Source organism: Mustela putorius, unplaced genomic scaffold (genome assembly GCF_011764305.1).
Source record: "Mustela putorius furo isolate JIRA1106 unplaced genomic scaffold, ASM1176430v1.1 tig00003875_pilon_pilon_pilon, whole genome shotgun sequence".
Lineage (NCBI taxonomy): Eukaryota > Metazoa > Chordata > Mammalia > Carnivora > Mustelidae > Mustela > Mustela putorius.
The window spans coordinates 6233478-6243986 of NW_025422026.1; the positions used below are offsets into that span (position 1 = coordinate 6233478).

At 55.0% G+C, this 10509-nt stretch overlaps 1 long non-coding RNA gene across 1 annotated transcript; it reads left to right on the top strand.

The window, feature by feature from the left end:
* The first annotated feature begins 6095 nt into the window (after positions 1-6095).
* On the top strand, positions 6096-6560 carry LOC123388123. Its single transcript, XR_006602681.1, has 2 exons — positions 6096-6191; positions 6307-6560. It is a non-coding gene; the product is annotated as an uncharacterized LOC123388123 (long non-coding RNA).
* The last annotated feature ends 3949 nt before the right edge of the window (positions 6561-10509 follow it).

The window sequence follows — 10509 nt, forward strand, 5'->3', positions numbered from 1 at the left end:
GGTTCAGTTGGTTAAGCACCCGACTCTTGAGCTCAGCGCAAGTCTTGATCTCAGGGTCCTGAGTTCAAGTTCTAAGCCTACTTAAAAAAACAAACAACAACAACAACAAAACAAGATGCTTGGACTAAATGGTATAGAAAACCCCTTCCAGCTCCGAAACTAGGAGGGGCCCCGCGTCTGGCTCCTCCTCCTGCCCCTCCCTGCCCCTACACACGTAGGTGTGTGCGCGTGCGTACTCCACAGCCTACCAACAATGATTTTCTCCAGTGTTATTACAAACTGGAGGGCAGGTCTAGGAGTCTAGTGGCCTGCATCTGTGCAGGTCCCCCAGCAGGTGGCCCCAGCTACCCCGCCCACCCACCCTGAGCCTCACCCATCTGTGGCTCTGTCTTGTGATTTTTGCCAGTATAGGACACGATGGGTGTGGGGGGAGTCAGGTACAGATCTGAGCCACAGAGCCCCACAGTGTGGCGCCCAGAACCCAGGAGAACCATCCAAATGTGCGCTCCTCCCCAGCCTGGGGCTCCCTCTGCCGGTGGATCTGGAACAGGAACAGGAGTGCCTGGAGGAACACATGTGACCCTCGGACCTGACTCGTCCTTGCCACACACCCTCCTCTACCCGTCTGCACTCTGTTCCACTGCAGGAGTCAGGGAACCTCAGGCTGAACTGGCATAGAGACTGCGAGAGTAAACTGGGAAGAGAGCATGGGAACCACAAGGCCCAACCTCACTACTCCTTGCTCCTCCATGTTCTCCTTCCATCGTCCCACCTGGATGTGTGGAGGGAGCCAGGGTGGGGGCAGGTGCACCCTGGGTCCCCCACTGGCAGCTGGCCAACCTGAGCCAATGGGCCTGGTCATTTCCTTCTATACTGTGGGCGAGGCAGGGTCTTGGGCAACCATGGAGAATGAAGGAGAAGCCCCAGAAAGGCCAGATACCTCTCCACCCACCGCATGCAGAGAAGGTGAGGACCCCTAACCCTCAGACCCCTAAGACCTCCCTTGGGGGCCCTCAAGGTAAGCCAAGGCCTCTACTGTTCCCTCCTCCCTGGAGGGTGGCTAGTTGCTGAGAATAGGGGAACAGCCTCTGGTGTGGTTGGGAAAAAGGAGTCCCATCCAGATCTCCCAGGCTTGGGTACCCAGACACTTCTAAGTGCTATCTGGGAGGCAGAGCAGGGGGCTGGGGGACTAAAGGCGGGGTCTTTAATGGACGCCGGTCCTATAGGCTGGGTTGTTTCAACCAACAGAGAACAGCAAATCTCGCCCCACCCTCTCCAGGGGGACCAAGGTATCTGCAAATGCAAATACCCTGGGGCCACAAGTACTCTCCCGAGGTTGGGTGGGAAAGCACGGGTCAGCTGAAGCCCACTTGTGAGGTCAAATAGCAGACTTCAAGCCCTAAGTAAGCGTTCACATGGCTGTTTCCCCTGTCCGGAACTTGTCCGGCTTCATCAGAGCTCGTATGAACCCCACAAACCACCACTGGACTTCCCAACTCCAGGCCAGGTGGCCTCGCACACTCGCACTTGTCGTCGTCAGGACCAGGAAACTCCCGCAGGTCCAGAAGAACCAAGATGAAATGGGTGTGGGGGGAGATGTGGGAGGATGGGCTGTTTGAGGATAAGCCACATTGGGTAGAGTGGGCCCGGCTCTCACCCAGCACCAAAGCCCAAGTCTAGCCTGGAAGGCCTTGCCTGGGGGGCCCCAGCGTTTCCCCAATGTCTGCCCAAGCCTCCAGCGTGGCTGCGCCCTGCGGGTAAGCAAGCCCGCCCCCGCCGGGGAGCTGCCCTGACCTGCTCAGGCGTGGCTCGTTTCCGCTCCTCCCTGGTTTTGGGAGAAGTGGGGTTGGAGCCCCAGGGACAGCAGCAACTGAACCAAGGGTGTGGTCGAGAAGACTGAAAACCAAGTGCCCACCGACTGAAGCCCTAATTAGTCCCACCAGTCTCCAGCCGCACCTCAGGGGCCAGTCCCTGTGTTTGGGGAGGACTTCCAGGCACCCTCTCTCCCCGGTCCCCAAAGCCCCTCGCAGCCAGCCTCCCTGAAATCCATACACTCCTGAGGAAGCGCACTCCATAGAGGCATTCAACACAAGCATACAAGAGCAACGAATTCAAATTCCAGAATTTTCTCCAAATAAAATAAAGCTCTGGGAGGTGACGCTCAGCCTCTAGACCCTGAGGTGGGGAGGAGGCACTGAAGAAGATGCCTGTTGGCCACCCTACAGGGCTGAAGGGAACCCCTCCAGTCGGCCTTCTGGAGATGCCCCACTGCCCGTGGCCTGGCGCCCATTCTCTGGGTGTACTTTAGGCAAGGAGGCGCCCCATGGATTCCATGGCCACAAAACGAGCCTGCGTGTGCTGAAGGTGGGTCACAAGCTGAAATGCTGAAATGCCTGAGTTCTCCTAACACAGGAGCCGCCCCAGTCCGATGTGTAGCCAGAAAGGCTGGAGATTCAGAATTTCAAGTTGTTTTTAGTATAACCTATATGTCCCTAAGTCACCCTCACAGTTCCCCTCTTGGCCCTCACGCAAATGGCTCACCCCACCAATTAACCCCCTTTATTCATGAAGAGAAATGGGATCTTGGTTTGTTGTTGTTGTTGTTGTTTTTTCTAGAACATTCCAAAAATGAGCGGCTGTATTTGGGTGAATTGTAAGCGGGAACGAGCTTGTTTTCTTCAGCATGATGGCGCTGCCGACTGGCACGGTGGTGGAAACCGGGATGGGCTGGGGCCTTGGGGCCACCCGCGTTTCTGGTGGGGTGGCGAGGGGACTGCAACGCAGAGTGTCCTTGGTGTACCCTGCAACAGTCTCCCGGTCTTGCGCTCAGACCCTGCGCGCCCACCCGCTGCTCAAGGAGAATCCAGTCTCCCTTTGCAGGCCTGCTGCGGACGGAGCTGGGCACACTAGCCAGCACAACAGCAAGACCCCAAGGGTCCTACATAGTCATTGGCAAGAGACTGGAGGCCGGATTTTCAGAGGCTGCCCGCCTTTGACATGAAGGGCATGAGCTAGGAAACCCCCATACGCAGAGGTTTTCTAAACATTCCGGATTCCTGAATCCCCCGTGACCACCGCCAGGAGCCATGCGAGGACTGGGCTGTGGAGCCAGGCTCTTGGCAGTAGCTCCGGGCTTCTCAGAATGAAACAGGGAAAGCCGAATGAAGACAAAGCCATCTTAAAATGTTCATTGGCAAAATCTCCACCGTTAGCATACACTTTCATTTTCAGAGCTGCCTGTGGCCATAGGCAGGTCCAGAAAATCGATTGTGTTTCCAGGCGAATTCCACCCAGGGAACAGAGCCCTGGGAACGCAAGCTCGTGCACATGTGTTGGAAGGAATGGATGAGTTAGTCCTCTAACAAGCGAACCCTCTGGAGCAAACGTCTTTATAAACTCCCTAGTGCGACTTTGAGGACATCTACACATTTATGCCTGTTTACCCAGTTTTATACCCCCCATGGGGCGGCCACCATGTCTCTTCCTCCAGGCAGAGAAACCTTAGCTTCGTGGGCCAGAAGCTACCATTCGGACCAGCCAGAAGAGCCACTTTTCCTTGCATTGGCCCTCGGGGTTTTGCAAATTGAGTTGCCCGGATTCTTACATCCCTCCTGTCCCGCATTCCTGCGTTCCCACTCCTTAACGGTCAGACGAAGGTGTGGAGCCCTACTGGAGAGAGGGAAGCCGAGGATAGGGAAGGGCTGGGAAAGAGAGGCCAGCTGGGACCAATTCAGCCAAAGTTGACCGACACTGTAGACACGCTGGGTCACCGTTTCCAATATTTTGCCCAATGTCTGGGGGAACCCAGGGGTTCTGTGCACATATGTCCTCAGGCGCTGTAGCCAGAGCACAGGACAAGGCTTTGTGAAGACCGTGCATTCCCCGTGCTGACTTTTCCTCTCCAATGGGAGAGACGTGGGCAATTGACCCAGCGGCCTCCTCCTCTCCGTCTATTGTGGCGGCTCAATCACGCATTTACCGAAAGAAAAGCGAGTTTATCTTAGCCTGGAGGAGCCTCGTGTTGCGTGTGTGTGACTAAAGGGTGGGGGAAATTCTGCAGCCACGACTGTGCAGATGGGCTGAGGATAGACACTTTCAGAAAAGGGCCAATTTCCCCTTCACAATGAGCGCTAAGTACCTGATAAATGGGGCTGGTGTTTATTCATGAGCAGGTACTTTGGAGATGGCGATTAGAACAGCCGCCCGCGCCGCCTCGCCAAGGTACTTAAAGCCGGGCAGGTGCAGCGCTGCGCGCGGCCCGAGCGCACAAAGCCCGCGGCCGCCAAGGCGCGGGGAGGGGCGTGAATGCGGGCCGCGCCGGGCCCCAAGGGCGCGCGGCGCGCAGGCACCTTAGCCTTTTGTTCCACATCCGAAGCCAAGGCCACTTCACCGAGGGGCGTCCCGGGAAAACCTCCCCTCTAATTACCAAGAATTTCCCTCCGTCCCTCCTGCCGAAGCCCAGCCGGGCAACTTTCGATCTGGCGGACGCGGGGACGCAGCGTGAGGCCAGGTTCGGCGTTTGCGTAAATGCTGCTTGTGAGCAGGCGATTAGCTAACCAGCTAAGTCACTTACTTAACATCTAGGAAAGAAACAGAACCCGAGCCTGGGAACCACGCGGGCACGCAGCTCTGGCCGCCCCCGCCGCCGAGGCGCCACCTCTGGCCGTGCGGGTAACCTCGGGCTTTCAGGTTTTGTTTCAACTCCAAGGGGAGAAAATTGGGGTCTGTCTCTTTCCACGGCTTCCTGGCGCCAAGGTCGTGGGACAAACTCGATCTCGCCCTCGGAGTGGCTCCAGAATCCCTAAGAACCCCCAGTTTTTGCCCATGACCGGCGGCCTCGGCTGGGCGCTCGCAGAGAGAGTGCAGCTGGCGCCCGGGCCCTGGGGGGCCAAGAACCCGGTCCTCTACGCTAAGAACGCGTTAGAGTTTCCCTCCCGGCCCAGCGAGACAACCTGGGTTCGACATCCCCTCCCTGCTCCCCAGCAGCTTCGATGGTGCTTCGTGTGCGTAAGGTTGGGCGGTCTGAGCACTCTCCGCCTGATCCCCGGGGCCTATACGGATTGACTTTTTTTTTTTTCTTTTAAATCCTTAGGAGGAACCGACTAAGATCATTTCTCTCCGGTCCACAGAATTAGGAGAAATCTGTGTTGCAAACAAGTGGGCTTCCCCCCCAATACACACCTCGCCCCGGGAAGAAAATTCTTTCGGACATGACTGTAAGCAAGGGAGAAGGACCTGATACGACCCACCACGAGACAGTTTTTTTCCTTTTCCACCACGAAGAACCCGAGGACTTTCGTACTCGATCAGGCGGACCAGTAAATTGTAGATACGAACGTTCATTATCGATTTTTCTTGGAACCTTAGGGTTCGAATAAATTGCACATAGAATAATCCCCATTCCCGGGGACGTCCGACCCCCGGCGCGAGAGCGCAAACCGAAAGCGGTAACCCCAATAGCTGGGCGGGGAAGCGGGCGAGGTCAGCCCAGTGCCCGCACCGACAGGGGACAGCCGCCAGCCGGGCCAACCCAGGCCGGACGCCCGGGCGGCCGCGCTCCGTGGAAAGGGCTCGCAAGACAGGCAAGGCTTCCCCTCTTGTCTCCTGCCAGGAGCTGAGTTCGGGTGGGAGGGGGAAGCTTCTCGCGGGCGAGAGCCTGCGTCCCCTGCTCCGAGGGGACACCGGGGGTGGGGGGGACGGCGGGACCCACTCGCTGGCCGCGGAGGGCCCCGAGACCCCCTCCCGGGCGCCGCGGCGCTGCCGGCGAACGCAGCGTCCCCGCACGACGGCCTCGAGTGGATGTCGCGGGGCGGTCGAGGGCCGCGGGACAGGGCTGTGCCCACTCCTGCACCCGCAAGGCGCCGAGCCGGGACCGCCGGGCGCTGCAGGCGAACCGCGTGCTGGGCCTGGGACCGACCCCGCGCGGCCTCTCCCGTCTCCGCCGCAAGATGGCCGCCGGCCGCCGCGGGCGCCTCCGAATTTAGGCAGAAAGTGAACGACGCTCGCGCAGGGAAGGCGGGGGCGGGGTGCGGTCGGGGGACTGGAGACGCCGCGTCGCAACGGAGTTTTTACATTTTCCATTCCCAAACCCTTGAAGGCACGGCCCAAAAGATGCAGCTGGGGTCAGGAGCAGGGCCATCAGGACTAACTCCACGACTGATTCTCTTCACCTTACGGATGGAGAAGAAATCGTAAGGATATAACGAATAAGATTCCTGGGGAAGCAGATAAGCCCAGATGTAATCTCTGGCCCTGGGCTCCTGGTGTCCGCTTCCACCAGCTGAAAGTCTGTTTTGTTCTTTCCAGGAAAACCGTTTGGGCAAATGCATTTGCCCCCTCCCCCCGCCATGGGCGTCCCCAGCTTCTGATTCATGAAGGTCACTCTTGCGAAGTCCCACTGACCAAGGGACCAAAGGCCTAACTCACTAGACCCGGAGGCCTGGGTGGAGCTGTTCCTTAGGGTGTCCTAATTCCGGCCTCAGACTCAGACCCCCGCCCCACACACAACCCTTTGACCCATGCCAAGCCTTATCTGATTAAAGGATTTTTGTTACTCCGGCTATTATGTCACAAACGCCTTAACATTTACTTCAGTTGGTTGTTGAGAGTATCTCTGCGTCCTGGAAAAACCAGGAAGAGCTCATGAAGCTGGCCTCCTCCTCCTCCCCAGGCCTGTAACTGAGGTAAAGTGGGCTCTACTGGTTCTGACCAGAAGGCTTCAGGGTAGAAGACAGACTCCTTGACCTGTGAGTGTGGTGCGTGTGGTTGCCCACCCGGTCCCCAGCTTCCTCCTCATCGCAGGGAGCCCCTCTCTGGAGTAGGACAAAGGCAGCCCTCAAGATGGAGCCTGCGTGGGGGAAACTGAGAGAAAGCCCACCATTCCCTGATCAACTATGATGCTGTCTCTGGGTTTGTGAAGGAAGGACTGAGGTTCCTCTGGCCCAGGACCCTTGAAGAGTCTCCAGTAAGGGAAGGAGTTCTTTGCCCCCAAGTCCTGGACGTGCAGCCCTGCTCCGCCAAAAAACAAAACAAACACACACACACACACACACACACACACAAAAACAACGAAACAGTTTTGATGTCCACTTCAGTGACTGGGGGAAATCCTGCCCTCTCTTCGGTTTCCTCATCTGCCCAAGGGAGGAGGATTGTAAAGAAGTCTCCTAACATCTCTAACCCGGGGCTCCAAGAAGCATGAGGGAAGGCAGCACAGGGAGACTCTTGAAGACTTCGAAGGGCACTGGGGGCACTTGGTTTCACTCTGAGAAAGGTGCACATCTCTTTCTGAAACGTGGTCCTTTGATAAGCGGGTGGGTAGGAGAGTTAGGCATACTGACCGTGGAACCAGGCTCGCTGGGCTCAAATCGGACCCAGACCTGCCATTTACTACCCACGTGGCCTCAGGCTTCTTTACTCAGTCTCTCTGTGCCTCAATTTCATCATTGAAACAGATTAATAACGGCCCCTTTTCTTCCAGGGCGCTGGCGGAATTAACTGGGCTCAGGCGCGTAAAGCACTTAGAAGCATGCCTGGCACAGGTGGCTTTTCCTATGGGGTGGCCAGACCCCTGGATGCAAGTCTTCTCAGTTTTCCTCCGCTGACTGTCACCATTTCTGTCCCTGCCCCAGTGCCAGCACCCCAGGAATGGGATGGAGGAAGGCAGGCAGGACGCCTGTATATTGCCTGCTTGATGAACACTTTGTGGAATCTCTTTGTGCCAGCGCTTTGCTTATTTTCTGATATGGAAGGAAGCGGAATCAGTGTCTCTCCCTTTCTCTTTCCTCAATTCCATCCAGAGATGAGACAGCTGCATGAAAACCATCCCCACCAAGAGGGATCCTGCTTTGAGGGAGATAGAGTACTGCCCAGAACTATTAATGTTTTTCCTCTACACAACACACACACCTCTAAGTGCTTAGGCTCCAAGAGACAAGAGTGCAAGGGTCTGTATTTAATTGATCACCTTCAAAGACATTGAGGCATCCATGTGACCTCCTGGGGGATCGGTGATCTGCCTCCTGAAAAGAGCTGACGTCTTTTCACAGTCCAGGTCCCTCCTTGGCTGTTGTTTAAAGCACGAGGAGACCAACTGGTGTCAGTTTTTTCTTTTCTGAGGGAGGAGGACCTTGTTTTTTGAAAATGCAAAGTGACAGTAACATTGTCATTAAAGGTGTTTGCTGTTAAAATAATAATAGCTCTCATTTGTGGATACACTGACAGCATCTCAGGCACGGGCTGATTACAGTACCTTCCTTTTTCTTCACAAAGAGCTCCTGAGATCCATTTGCAAGCCCATTTTACAGATGAGGAAATGGAGATTTAGCAAAAGTCAACCAGTTTTACCAAATGGTTGACTTTTGCTACATCTCCTAATTTAGCAGTCAGGCATTGAACACGACACTCCAAATCCTTTTCACCACTCACCCCCACCCTTCCTTCTGCCTCTGGGTGACCAGGAGAGCAGAATCCCTGTGGACTGTGATTTGGGAGGAATTTTCCGCAACCAGCTTAGGAACAAAGCTAGAATGTTGGTAGTTTAGCCATGCACACTGAGTCTAAGCCAAAGGCACAGGGACCTCTTTTCTAGGTTTGGCACCGAAGGCAATTTACGTAATGCCCTCTTTCCCCTTCTGTAAAAGGGGGCCAATAACAAGACCCATCTCCTTTAGCTGGAATGACTGAGCCATTATATATTAATAATAAAATATCATTTCCTACCCTCAGTCTACGACAGTGTAGTATTTGGCAGAATTTAACTCACTGCCCTTTACAAACTGCTGCCTTATATTTTCTCATTCTACCCAGTTCCACGAGTTGGGAACCTCGGCTAGTAGAAGGAAAAACAGCAGTTTGTCCAAGATGACACAATAACTCAGGGAGAATCAGAGGAGAGCTCAGGCCAGAAGTTCCCTCGAGGAAGAGGAGCGTTTGCAGACGGTTTTGCAGAAAAACGTTTCAGTTTCCCTTTTTAAAAAGGATGTAAACATCTTCCCAGGCTCGTCTGACATTAGCCTGTCAGTGATGAATCATCGGGAGCGTGAAGACATACACTAGGTAGGTCACAGTCTCCAATTTTAGTCAACTTCCTGGTGGCCCCGCTGAGGCCTTGTAGGAGGGCACAAGGTTTGAAGCAGTGCCCAAAACACCAGCCCCTCCAGGCCCTCGGACCCGGTCAAATGGACAGCGGAGACTTACGGAAGTGGAGGGGTTCTCTTCTTTTTAAAATTTTTAAAATTTTAAAGCAACTTGCATAGAATTTGTCTTTTTTTTTTTTTCCCCAAATAACAAGAGTACATGGGAGCAGCCTCTCCCTGCTGGCTTTTGCCTATGAATGAGATCTCTTATGTAATGGAACAGAGGGGGAGAGTCCCCTGGGAGATGGTATCTCAGTTTGAGCTAATGTTTAAAAAAAAAAAAAATCTAAATCTTCAGTGCGTTTCAAATTTATGTGTGTTTGATTTTTTTTTTTATTAATTCAGAAACTATTTCATTTCTTGAGTGCCCACTAAGCACTTGGCAGTGCGGCTGAAGGTGCTAGGAGAGGACGTGATGTGGGGGAAATCTGGGCAGACCTCCTGAAGAAGGAGGTCCTTGTACTCTTGGAGGCAGAAACTTTAGCATGAGTAAAATCCCACAGGTGAGAGATCTGTGATTTCTCATCAAGAAGATGGGAAGGAACACAGAGGGGAGCAATGTGGCTTCAGGGAAAAGGCCATCTCCCCGCCCTTTTAATTTGCTCCTTCTAATTGGCTGTCCATTTAGAAACCAAATATGGGGGATGTTGGAACTGTGTGTAAAATAAAGCACAGGGGCATACAGGACCTCCAAGTGAGCACTGAGAGTGCAAGGCAGGTATGGAGGACAGGGTCTGGACCACTCAAAAGCAGCTCTGTGTGTGGCTCAGACCGGCAGTGTCTTGGTTGGGTGGGGTACAGGCTGACACCTTCCCCACACAATTCAGGAGCTAGGCACACAGGAACAGAAAAAGATCTTATGCTCAGAGACAAGCGCCTGCTCTGGCCCCTTGCACTGCCACTAAATCACAGCCCACCCACCTTCACCCCAGCTGACACCGTTTGGACCAGGGCCTTAATTTTGGTGCCAGAGATGGGAGCGAGGAGTGCCCACAGCTGATTCTCCTTAGAGCTGAGCGACACACGCACACGCTCTCTCTCCAACACCCACCTCCCTCTGACTCCAGCTCTCCAGGAGGAGCCTCAGGGCCTGGGGAGCTAGATTCTAACTGGGAGCTCCTCCAGCCAGAATCTGAGAGGAGTCGAGGAAAAGCCAGATCTAGCAGCGCACCAAGTGGAGACCAAGAGGCTAACGGACCGTGGATGAGCTAGAGGCTCTTGGGAAAGGCCGGCGACCTCACCAGGCCGTCACGGGGCGCCCTTGCTCTGTGCCCTGCCCCCCGCCCCAGGCCTAGTAACCCCCCAACCAGAGCCCTGAAGCGGCAGCGCGCCCCCCGGAGGCCCAGTGGGGCTGCCCAGTCCCCCCGCCACT